The 12,830-nt window shown below is 42.0% G+C and overlaps 1 non-coding gene across 1 annotated transcript; it reads left to right on the top strand.

Annotated features, from left to right (window-relative positions):
• Positions 1-11,800: 11,800 nt before the first annotated feature.
• On the top strand, positions 11,801-11,904 carry LOC130959121 (small nucleolar RNA R71). The gene has a single exon (XR_009078216.1). It is a non-coding gene; the product is annotated as a small nucleolar RNA R71 (small nucleolar RNA).
• The last annotated feature ends 926 nt before the right edge of the window (positions 11,905-12,830 follow it).

The following is a 12,830-nucleotide window of genomic DNA, read 5'->3' as shown; positions in this document are numbered from 1 at the left end:
TCTGAAGAGGATGAGTATGTCACTGAAGAGCAAGTGGCTAAATACCTTGGAGCAATCATGAAGCTAAATGACAAGTTGTTTGGTAATGAGACTTGGGAGGATGAACCCCCTTTGCTCACCAAAGAACTGGATGACTTGTCTAGGCAGAAATTACCTCAAAAGAGACAAGATCCTGGGAAGTTTTCAATACCTTGCACCATAGGCACCATGACCTTCAAGAAGGCTCTGTGTGACCTAGGGTCAAGTGTAAACCTCATGCCTCTCTCTATAATGGAGAAGCTAGGGATCTTTGAGGTACAAGCTGCAAAAATCTCACTAAAGATGGCAGACAATTCAAAGAAACAAGCTTATGGACTTGTAGAGGATGTTTTGGTAAAGGTTGAAGACCATTACATCCCTGCTGATTTCATAGTCCTAGAGACTGGGAAGTGCATGGATGAATCCATCATCCTTGGCAGACCCTTCCTAGCCACAGCAAAGGCTGTGATTGATGTTGACAGAGGTGAACTGATCATTCAAGTGAATGAAGAATCCTGTGTGTTTAAGGCTCAAGGATATCCCTCTGTCACCATGGAGAGGAAGCACGAAGAGCTTCTCTCAAAACAGAGTCAAACAGAGCCCCCACAGTCAAACTCTAAGTTTGGTGTTGGGAGGTCACAACCAAACTCTAAGTTTGGTGTTGAACCCCCACATTCAAACTCTAAGTTTGGTGTTGGGAGGTTCCAACATTGCTCTGAGCATTTGTGAGGCTCCATGAGAGCCCACTGTCAAGCTACTGACATTAAAGAAGCGCTTGTTGGGAGGCAACCCAATGTTATATTTTATCTATTTTCCTTTGTTATTTTATGTTTTCTGTAGGTTGATGATCATGAGAAGTCACAAAATCAATTGAAAAAAGCAAAAACAGAATGAAAAACAAGAAGAAAAATAGCACACCCTGGAGGAAGAACCTACTGGCGTTTAAACGCCAGTAAGGCTAGCAGATGGGCGTTTAACGCCCAGTCTGGCACCATTCTGGGCGTTTAACGCCAGAAAGGGGCACCAGACTGGCGTTAAACGCCAGATATGGGCAAGCACATGGCATTAAACGCCAGAAATGGGCACCAGCCCGGCGTTTAACGCCAGAATTGGCTCAAAACGCATTTTTGCATGCCATTTGGTGCAGGGATGACTTTTCCTTGACACCTCAGGATCTGTGGACCCCACAGGATCCCCACCAACCCCACCACCCTCCCTCTTCTTCACCCATTCACCAATCACCTCAACCACTCTTCCCTAAAAACCCTTCACCTATCAAATCCCATCTTTCTCTTCACCACTCACATCCATCCTTCATAAAACCCCACCTACCTCACCATTCAAAATTCAAACCACTTTCCCTCCCAAACCCACCCATAATGGCCGAACCCTACCCCTCCCCTCACCCCTATATAAACCCATCCTCACTCCTTCATTTTCACACACCCTAAACACTACTTCTTCCCCCTTTGGCCGAACCACAAAGCCACCTCCATCTCCTCTATTTCTTCTTCTTCTACTCTCTTCTTTCTTCTTTTGCTCGAGGACGAGCAAACCTTTTAAGTTTGGTGTGGTAAAAGTGTTGCTTTTTGTTTTTCCATAACCATTTATGGCATCCAAGGCCGGAGAAACCTCTAGAAAGAGGAAAGGGAAGGCAAAAGCTTCCACCTCTGAGTCATGGGAGATGGAGAGATTCATCTCAAGGGTGCATCAAGACCACTTCTATGAAGTTGTGGCCTTGAAGAAGGTGATCCCCGAGGTCCCTTTCAAACTCAAAAAGAGTGAATATCCGGAGATCCGACATGAGATTCGAAGAAGAGGTTGGGAAGTTCTCACCAACCCCATTCAACAAGTCGGAATCTTAATGGTTCAAGAGTTCTATGCCAATGCATGGATCACCAAGAGCCATGATCAAAGTGTGAACCCGAACCCAAAGAATTGGCTTACAATGGTTCGGGGGAAATACTTAGATTTTCGTCCGGAAAATGTGAGGTTGGCATTCAACTTGCCCATGATGCAAGGAGATGAACATCCTTACACAAGAAGGGTCAACTTTGATCAAAGGTTGGACCAAGTCCTCACTGACATTGTGAAGAGGGCGCCCAATGAAAGAGAGATTCAAGAGGGAAGCGGTTCAATTGAGAAGGCATGACCTCAAGCCCGTGGCTAGAGGATGGTTGGAGTTTATCCAACGCTCAATCATTCCCACTAGCAACCGGTCTGAAGTTACTCTAGACCGGGCCATCATGATCCATAGCATCATGATTGGAGAAGAAGTAGAAGTTCATGAGGTTATAGCCCAAGAACTCTATAAGGTGGCGGACAAGTCCTCTACCTTAGCAAGGTTAGCCTTTCCTCATCTCATTTGTCACCTCTGTTATTCAGTAGGAGTTGACATAGAAGGAGACATCCTCATTGATGAGGACAAGCCCATCACTAAGAAAAGGATGGAGCAAACAAGAGACCCCTCTCATCATGAGATCCCTGAGATGCCTCAAGGGATGCACTTTCCTCCACAAGACTATTGGGAGCAAATCAACACCTCCCTATGAGAATTGAGTTCCAACATGGGACAACTAAGGGTGGAGCACCAAGAACATTCCATCCTCCTCCATGAAATTAGAGAGGATCAAAGAATCATGAGAGAGGAGCAACAAAGACAAGGAAGAGACATTGAGGAGCTCAAGCACTCCATAAGATCTTCAAGAGGAAGAACAAGCCGCCATCACTGAGGTGGACCCGTTCTTTAATCTCCTTGTTCTTTATTTTCTTGTTTTTCGAATTTTCATGCTTATGTTTATCCATGTTTGTGTCTTATGATCATTAGTGTCTTAGTGTCCATCCCTTAAAGTTATGAATGTCCTATGAATCCATCACCTTTCTTAAATAAACAATGTTCTTAATTGAAAAAGAGAAGAATTGCATGAATTTTGAATTTTATAACAGATTAATTATTTTGATGTGGTGGCAACACTTTTGTTTTCTGAATGTATGCTTAAACAGTGCATATGTCTTTTGAATTTGTGGTTCATGAATGTTGGCTCTTGAAAGAATGATGAAAAAGGAGACATGTTACTGAGGATCTGAAAAATCATAAAAATGATTCTTGAAGCAAGAAAAAGCAGTGAATACAAAAGGAGAAAAACGAAAAAAAAGAGAGAAAGAGAAAAAGAAAGAAAAAAAAAGAAAGAAATAAAGTTGTGATACAAGGCAAAAAAGAGTGTGCTTAAGAACCCTGGACACCTCTAATTGGGGACTCTAGCAAAGCTGAGTCACAATCTAAAAAGGTTCACCCAATTATGTGTCTGTGGCATGTATGTATCCGGTGGTAATACTGGAAGACAGAGTGCTTTGGGCCACGGCCAAGACTCATAAAGTAGCTGTGTTCAAGAATCATCATACTTAACTAGGAGAATCAATAACACTATCCGGATTCTGAGTTCCTAAAGAAGCCAATCATTCTGAATTTCAAAGGATAGAGTGAGATGCCAAAACTGTTCAGAGGCAAAAAGCTAAAAGTCCCGCTCATCTAATTAATACTGATCTTCATAGATGTTTTTGGAATTCATTGCATATTCTCTTCTTTTTATCTTATTTGATTTTCAGTTGCTTGAGGACAAGCAACAATTTAAGTTTGGTGTTGTGATGAGCGGATAATTTGTACGCTTTTTGGCATTGTTTTTAGTATGTTTTTAGTATATTTAGTTGAGTTTTTAGTATATTTTTATTAGTTTTTAGTTAAAATACACTTTTCTGGACTTTACTATGAGTTTGTATGTTTTTCTGTGATTTCAGGTATTTTCTGGCTGAAATTGAGGGACCTGAGCAAAAATCAGATTCAGAGACTGAAAAGGACTGCAGATGCTGTTGGATTCTGACCTCCCTGCACTCGAAGTGGATTTTCTGGAGCTACAGAAGCCCAATTGGCGCGCTCTCAATGGTGTTGGAAAGTAGACATTCTGGGCTTTTCAGAAATATATGATAGTCCATACTTTGCCCAAGATTTGATGGCCCAAACCGGCGTTCAAAGTCACCTTATAGAATTCCCAACGTTAAACGCCGGAACTGGCACCAAAGTGGGAGTTAAACGCCCAAACTGGCACAAAAGCTGGCGTTTAACTCCAAGAAGAGTCTCTACACGAAAATGCTTCAATGCTCAGCCCAAGCACACACCAAGTTGGCCCGGAAGTGGATTTTTATGTCATTTACTCATCTTTGTAATTCTTAAGCTACTAGTTCCCTATAAATAGGACCTTTTACTATTGTATTTTCATCTTGGTTCTTCTGGTTCCCTCTCTGGGACCGAAGCCAATGATCACTTTTGTTCTTATGTATTTTCAACGGTGGAGTTTCTACACACCATAGATTAAGGTGTGGAGCTCTGCTGTACCTCGAGTATTAATGCAATTACTATTGTTCTTCTATTCAATTCCGCTTGTTCTTATTCTAAGATATTCATTTGCACCCAAGAACATGATGAATGTGATGATTATGTGACGCTCATCATCATTCTCACTCATGAACAAAGTGACTGACAACCACTCTTGTTCTACAAGCAAACGAGGCTCTAATGTTTATCTCTTGGATTCCTGATACACGATGCATGGTTGATCGACTGACAACCGAGTGCTCGCCTGACAAACGAGCCAGCCATTCCGTGAGATCAGAGTCTTCGTGGTATAGGCAAGAACTAATGGCGGCATTCAAGAGAATCCGGAAGGTCTAACCTTGTCTGTGGTATTCTGAGTAGGATTCAATGATTGAATGACTGTGACGTGCTTCAAACTCCTGAGGGCGGGGCGCTAGTGACAGACGGAAAAGAATCACTGGATTCTATTCCGGCCTGATCGAGAACTGACAGATGGATAGTCGTGCCGTGACAGGGTGCGTTGAACATTTCCACTGAGAGGATAGGAGGTAGCCACTGACAACGGTGAAACCCTTGCATAAGCTTGCCATGGAAAGGAGTAAGAAGGATTGGATGAAGACAGTAGGAAAGCAGAGAGACGGAAGGGACCAAGCATCTTCATACGCTTATCTGAAGCTCTCACCAATGATATACATAAGTATCTCTATCTTTATCTTTATGTTTTATTCATTCATCATCTATACCCATTTGAGTCTGCATGACTAAGATCTACAAGGTGACCATAGCTTGCTTCATACCAACAATCTCCGTGGGATCGACCCTTACTCGCGTAAGGTTTATTACTTGGACGACCCTGTGCACTTGCTGGTTAGTTGTGCGGAGTTGTGATAAAGAGTTGAGATTGCAATGAGCGTACCATGTTGATGGCGCCATTGATGATCACAATTTCGTGCACCAAGTTTTTGGCGCCGTTGTCGGGTATTTTTTCGAGTATGGACAACTGACGGTTCATCTTGTTGCTTAGATTAGGTATTTTTCAGAGTTCTTAAGAATGAATTCTAGTGTTTCAAGGTGATGTTCTTATCATCACTGGTGTGCGAAATTGTGATCACTACTTTTCACAACTCAAATAATCGCTAGTAATGGCTCCAAAAACTTGGTGCTCAATACCATGGCATAAACACAACTTTGCACAACTAACCAGCAAGTGCACTGGGTCGTCCAAGTAATAAACCTTACGCGAGTAAGGGTCGATCCCACGGAGATTGTTGGTATGAAGCAAGCTATGGTCACCTTGTAGATCTTAGTCATGCAGACTCAAATGGGTATAGATGATGAATGAATAAAACATAAAGATAAAGATAGAGATACTTATGTATATCATTGGTGAGAGCTTCAGATAAGCGTATGAAGATGCTTGGTCCCTTCCGTCTCTCTGCTTTCCTACTGTCTTCATCCAATCCTTCTTACTCCTTTCCATGGCAAGCTTATGCAAGGGTTTCACCGTTGTCAGTGGCTACCTCCTATCCTCTCAGTGGAAATGTTCAACGCACCCTGTCACGGCACGACTATCCATCTGTCAGTTCTCGATCAGGCCGGAATAGAATCCAGTGATTCTTTTCCGTCTGTCACTAGCGCCCCGCCCTCAGGAGTTTGAAGCACGTCACAGTCATTCAATCATTGAATCCTACTCAGAATACCACAGACAAGGTTAGACCTTCCGGATTCTCTTGAATGCCGCCATTAGTTCTTGCCTATACCACGAAGACTCTGATCTCACGGAATGGCTGGCTCGTTTGTCAGGCGAGCACTCGGTTGTCAGTCGATCAACCATGCATCGTGTATCAGGAATCCAAGAGATAAACATTAGAGCCTCGTTTGCTTGTAGAACAAGAGTGGTTGTCAGTCACTTTGTTCATGAGTGAGAATGATGATGAGCGTCACATAATCATCACATTCATCATGTTCTTGGGTGCAAATGAATATCTTAGAATAAGAACAAGCGGAATTGAATAGAAGAACAATAGTAATTGCATTAATACTCGAGGTACAGCAGAGCTCCACACCTTAATCTATGGTGTGTAGAAACTCCACCGTTGAAAATACATAAGAACAAGGTCTAGGCATGGCCGTGAAGCCAGCCTCCCAAAGTGATCAAAAGATCTAAAGATCAACAGATTCCAAAGATCAGAAGATGAAAATACAATAGTAAAGGGTCCTATTTATAGGAACTAGTAGCCTAGGGTATACAGAGATGAGTAAATGACATAAAAATCCACTTCCGGGCCCACTTGGTGTGTGCTTTAGCTGAGCATTGAAGCATTTTCGTGTAGAGACTCTTCTTGGAGTTAAACGCCAGCTTTTATGCCAGTTTGGGCGTTTAACTCCCATTTAGGTGCCAGTTCCGGCGTTTAACGCTGGGAATTCTGAGGGTGACTTTGAACGCCGGTTTGGGCCATCAAATCTTGGGCAAAGTATGGACTATCATATATTGCTGGAAAGCCCAGGATGTCTACTGTCCAACGCCGTTGAGAGCGCACCAATTGGGCTTCTGTAGCTCCAGAAAATCTACTTCGAGTGCAGGGAGGTCAGAATCCAACAGCATCTGCAGTCCTTTTCAGTCTCTAAATCAGATTTTTGCTCAGGTCCCTCAATTTCAGCCAGAAAACACCTGAAATCACAGAAAAACACACAAACTCATAGTAAAGTCCAGAAAAGTGAATTTTAACTAAAAACTAATAAAAATATACTAAGAACTCAACTAAAACTACTAAAACATACTAAAAACAATGCCAAAAAGCGTACAAATTATCCGCTCATCACAACACCAAACTTAAATTGTTGCTTGTCCCCAAGCAACTGAAAATCAAATAAGATAAAAAGAAGAGAATATGCAATGAACTCCAAAAATATCTATGAAGATCAGTATTAATTAGATGAGCGGGGCTTTTAGCTTTTTGCCTCTGAATAGTTTTGGCATCTCACTTTATCCTTTGAAATTCAGAATGATTGGCTTCTTTAGGAACTCAGAATCCAGATAGTGTTATTGATTCTCCTAGTTAAGTATGATGATTCTTGAACACAGCTACTTTATGAGTCTTGGCCGTGGCCCAAAGCACTCTGTCTTCCAGTATTACCACCGGATACATACATGCCACAGACACATGATTGGGTGAACCTTTTTAGATTGTGACTCAGCTTTGCTAGAGTCCCCAATTAGAGGTGTCCAGGGTTCTTAAGCACACTCTTTTTGCCTTGGATCACACTTTATTTCTTTCTTTTTCTTTCTTTTTCTTTTTCTCTTTTTTTTTTCTCTTTTTTTCGTTTTTTTTTTTGTATTCACTGTTTTTTCTTGCTTCAAGAATCATTTTTATGATTTTTCAGATCCTCAGTAACATGTCTCCTTTTTCATCATTCTTTCAAGAGCCAACATTCATGAACGACAAATTCAAAAGACATATGCACTGTTTAAGCATACATTCAGAAAACAAAATTGTTGCCACCACATCAAAATAATTAATCTGTTATAAAATTCAAAATTCATGCAATTCTTCTCCTTTTCAATTAAGAACATTGTTAATTTAAGAAAGGTGATGGATTCATAGGACATTCATAACTTTAAGGCATAGACACTAAGACACTAATGATCATAAGACACAAACATGGACAAACATAAAGCATAAATTTTCGAAAAACAAGAAAATAAAGAACAAGGAGATTAAAGAACGGATCCACCTTAGTGATGGCGGCTTGTTCTTCCTCTTGAAGGTCTTATGGAGTGCTTGAGCTCCTCAATGTCTCTTCCTTGTCTTTGTTGTTCCTTTCTCATGATTCTTTGATCTTTTCTAATTTCATGGAGGAGAATGGAGTGTTCTTGGTGCTCCACCCTTAGTTGTCCCATGTTGGAACTCAATTCTCCTAGGGAGGTGTTAATTTGCTCCCAATAGTCTTGTGGAGGAAAGTGCATCCCTTGAGGTATCTCAGGGATCTCATGATGAGAAGGGTCTCTTGTTTGCTCCATCCTCTTCTTAGTAATGGGCTTGTCCTCATCAATGGGGATGTCTCCCTCTATGTCAACTCTAACTGAATAACAGAGGTGACAAATGAGGTGAGGAAAGGCTAACCTTGCCAAGGTAGAGGACTTGTGCTATAACCTCATGAACTTCCACTTCTTCTCCACTCATGATGCTATGAATCATGATGGCCCGGTCTAGAGTAACTTCGGACCGGTTGCTAGTGGGAATGATTGAGCATTGAATAAACTCCAACCATCCTCTAGCCACGGGCTTGAGGTCATGCCTTCTCAATTGAACCGGCTTCCTTCTTGAATCTCTCTTCCATTGGGCGCCCTCTTCACAAATGTCAGTGAGGACTTGGTCCAACCTTTGATCAAAGTTGACCCTTCTAGTGTAAGGATGTTCATCTCCTTGCATCATAGGCAAGTTGAATGCCAACCTTACATTTTCCGGACTAAAATCCAAGTATTTCCCCCGAACCATAGTGAGCCAATTCTTTGGGTTCGGGTTCACACTTTGATCATGGCTCTTGGTGATCCATGCATTGGCATAGAACTCTTGAACCATTAAGATTCCGACTTGTTGAATGGGGTTAGTAAGAATTTCCCAACCTCTTCTTCGGATCTCATGTCGGATCTCCGGATATTCACTCTTTTTGAGTGAAAAAGGGACCTCGGGGATCACCTTCTTCAAGGTCACAACTTCATAGAAGTGGTCTTGATGCACCCTTGAGATGAATCTCTCTATCTCCCATGACTCGGAGGTGGAAGCTTTTGCCTTCCCTTTCCTCTTTCTAGAGGTTTCTCCGGCCTTGGATGCCATAAATGGTTATGGAAAAACGAAAAGCAATGCTTTTACCACACCAAACTTAAAAGGTTTGCTCGTCCTCGAGCAAAAGAAGAAAGAAGAGAGTCGAAGAAGAAGAAATGAGGAAGAAGGGAATGGCTTTGTGTTCGGCCAAAGAGGGGGAGAAGTGGTGTTTAGGTTGTGTGATAATGAAGGGGTGAAGAAGGGTTTATATAGGAGAGGGGGGGGGGGCTCATGGTTCGGTTATGTATGGGTGGGTTTGGGAGGGAAAGTGGTTTGAATTTGAAGGGTGAGGTAGGTGGGGTTTTATGAAGGATGGGTGTGAGTGGTGAAGAGAAAGATGGGATTTGATAGGTGAAGGGTTTTTTGGGGAAGAGGTGTTGAGGTGATTGGTGAATGGGTGAAGAAGAAAGAGGGTGGTAGGGTTGGTGGGGATCCTGTGGGGTCCACAGATCCTGAGGTGTCAAGGAAAAGTCATCCCTGCACCAAATGGCATGAGAAAACACGTTTTGAGCCAATTCTGGCGTTAAACGCCGGGCTGGTGCCCATTTCTGGCGTTTAACGCCAGGTTCTTGCCCTTTCCTGGCGTTTAACGCCTGTCTGGTGCCCCTTTCTGGCGTTAAACGCCCAGAATGGTGCCAGACTGGGCGTTAAACGCCCACCTGCTAGCCTTACTGGCGTTTAAACGCCAGTAGGTTCTTCCTCCAGGGTGTGCTATTTTTCTTCCTGTTTTTCATTCTGTTTTTGCTTTTTCAATTGATTTTGTGACTCCTTATGATCATCAACCTACAAAAAATATAAAATAACAAAAGAAGATAGATAAAATATAACATTGGGTTGCCTCCCAACAAGCGCTTCTTTAATGTCAGTAGCTTGACAGAGGGCTCTCATGGAGCCTTACAGATACTCAAAGCAATGTTGGAACCTCCCAACACCAAACTTAGAGTTTGAATGTGGGGGTTCAACACCAAACTTAGAGTTTGGTTGTGGCCTCCCAACACCAAACTTAGAGTTTGACTGTGGGGGCTCTGTTTGACTCTGAGTTGAGAGAAGCTCTCCATGCTTCCTCTCCATGGTGACAGAGGGATATCCTTGAGCCTTAAACACAAAGGATTCTTCATTCACTTGAATGATCAGTTCACCTCCATCAACATCAATCACAGCCCTTGCTGTGGCTAGAAAGGGTCTGCCAAGGATGATGGATTCATCCATGCACTTCCCAGTCTCTAGGACTATGAAATCAGCAGGGATGTAATGGTCTTCAATCTTCACCAAAACATCCTCTACAAGTCCATAAGCTTGTTTTCTTGAATTGTCTGCCATCTCTAGTGAGATTCTTGCAGCTTGTACCTCAAAGATCCCCAGCTTCTCCATTACATAGAGAGGCATGAGGTTTACACTTGACCCTAAGTCACACAGAGCCTTCTTGAAGGTCATGGTGCCTATGGTACAAGGTATTGAGAACATCCCAGGGTCCTATCTCTTTTGAGGTAATTTCTGCCTAGACAAGTCATCCAGTTCTTTGGTGAGCAAAGGAGGTTTGTTCTCCCAAGTCTCATTTCCAAATAACTTGTCATTTAGCTTCATGATTGCTCCAAGGTATTTAGCAACTTGCTCTTCAGTGACATACTCATCCTCTTCAGAGGAAGAATACTCATCAGAGCTCATGAATGGCAGGAGTAAATTCATTGGAATCTCTATGGTCTCATTTTGAGCCTCAGATTCCCATGGTTCCACATTAGGGAACTCATTGGAGGTCAGTGCACGCCCATTGAGGTCTTCCTCAGTGGCGTCCACTGCCTCTCCTTTCTCCCCAAATTCGGCCATGTTGAGGGCCTTGCACTCTCCTTTTGGATTTTCTTCTGTATTGCTTGGAAGAGTACTAAGAGGGAGTTCAGTAATTTTCTTGCTCAGCTGTCCCACTTGTGCCTCAAAATTCCTAATGGAGGACCTTGTTTCAGTCATGAAACTTTGAGTGGTTTTGATTAGATCAGAGACCATGGTTGCTAAATCAGAGTGGCTCTGCTTAGAATTCTCTGTCTGTTGCTGAGAAGATGATGGAAAAGGCTTGCTATTGCTAAACCTATTTCTTCCACCATTATTGTTATTGAAACCTTGTTAAGGTCTCTCTTGATCCTTCCATGAGAAATTTGGGTGATTTCTCTATGAAGAATTATAGGTGTTTCCATAGGGTTCTCCTAGGTAATTCACCTCTTCCATTGAAGGGTTCTCAGGATCATAGGCTTCTTCTTCAGATGAAGCATCCTTAGTACTGCTTGGTGCATTTTGCATTCCAGACAGACTTTGAGAAATCAAGTTGACTTGCTGAGTCAGTATTTTGTTCTGAGCCAATATGGCATTCAGAGTATCAATCTCAAGAACTCCTTTCTTCTGATTTGTCCCATTGTTCACAGTATTCCTTTCAGAAGTATACATGAATTGGTTATTTGCAACCATTTCAATTAGCTCTTGAGCTTCTGTAGGCGTCTTCTTCAGATGAAGAGATCCTCCAGCAGAGCTATCCAAAGACATCTTGGATAGTTCAGAGAGACCATCATGGAAAATACCTATGATGCTCCATTCAGAAAGCATGTCAGATGGATATTTTCTGATTAATTATTTGTATCTTTCCCAAGCTTCATAGAGGGATTCTCCATCCTTCTGTCTGAAGGTTTGGACTTCCACTCTAAGCTTACTCAATTTTTGAGGTGGAAAGAACTTTGCCAAGAAGGTATTGACTAGCTTTTCCCATGAGTCCAGGCTTTCTTTAGGTTGTGAGTCCAACCATGTCCTAGCTCTGTCTCTTACAGCAAAAGGGAATAGCATAAGTCTGTAGACCTCAGGGACAACCCCATTAGTCTTGACAGTGTCACAGATTTGCAAGAATTCAGCTAAGAACTGATGAGGATCTTCCAATGGAAGTCCATGGAACTTGCAATTCTGTTGCATTAGAGAAACTAATTGAGGCTTAAGCTCAAAGTTGTTTGCTCCAATGGCAGGGATAGAGATGCTTCTCCCATAGAAGTCGGGAGTAGGTGCAGTAAAGTCACCCAGCACCTTCCTTGCATTGTTTGCATTGTTGTTGTTTTCGGCTGCCATGTCTTCTTCTTCTTTGAAGATTTCTGTTAGGTCCTCTACAGAGAGGTGTGCCTTAGCTTCTCTTAGCTTTCGCTTCAAGGTCCTTTCAGGTTCAGGGTCAGCTTCAACAAGAATGCCTTTGTCTTTGTTCCTGCTCATATGAAAGAGAAGAGAACAAGAAAATATGGAATCCTCTATGTCACAGTATAGAGATTCCTTGAGGTGTTAGAGGAACAGAAAAATAGAAGGAAGAGGTAGAAAAATTCGAACTTTAGTGAGATAGAGTTCGAATTGTGCATTGAGAAGGAGTGGTACTCCATAAATAGAAGGATGTGAGAAGAGAGGAAGAGATTTTCGAAAATTAATTAAAAAGATTTTAAAAAGATTTTGAAAAACTTTAATTTGATTTTCGAAAAACAAGAGTGAGAAAGAGATCAAGTAATTTTTGAAAAAGATTTGAAATTAGAAATAAAAAAGATATGATAAAAAATTATTTTGAAAAAGATGTGATTAAAAAGATTTGATTGAAAAGATATGATTTG

This window comes from Arachis stenosperma, chromosome 10 (assembly GCF_014773155.1).
Source record: "Arachis stenosperma cultivar V10309 chromosome 10, arast.V10309.gnm1.PFL2, whole genome shotgun sequence".
Taxonomy (NCBI): Eukaryota; Viridiplantae; Streptophyta; class Magnoliopsida; order Fabales; family Fabaceae; genus Arachis; species Arachis stenosperma.
The sequence above is the reverse complement of the archived record's forward strand: the minus strand, read 5'-3'. Positions and strand labels throughout refer to the sequence as shown.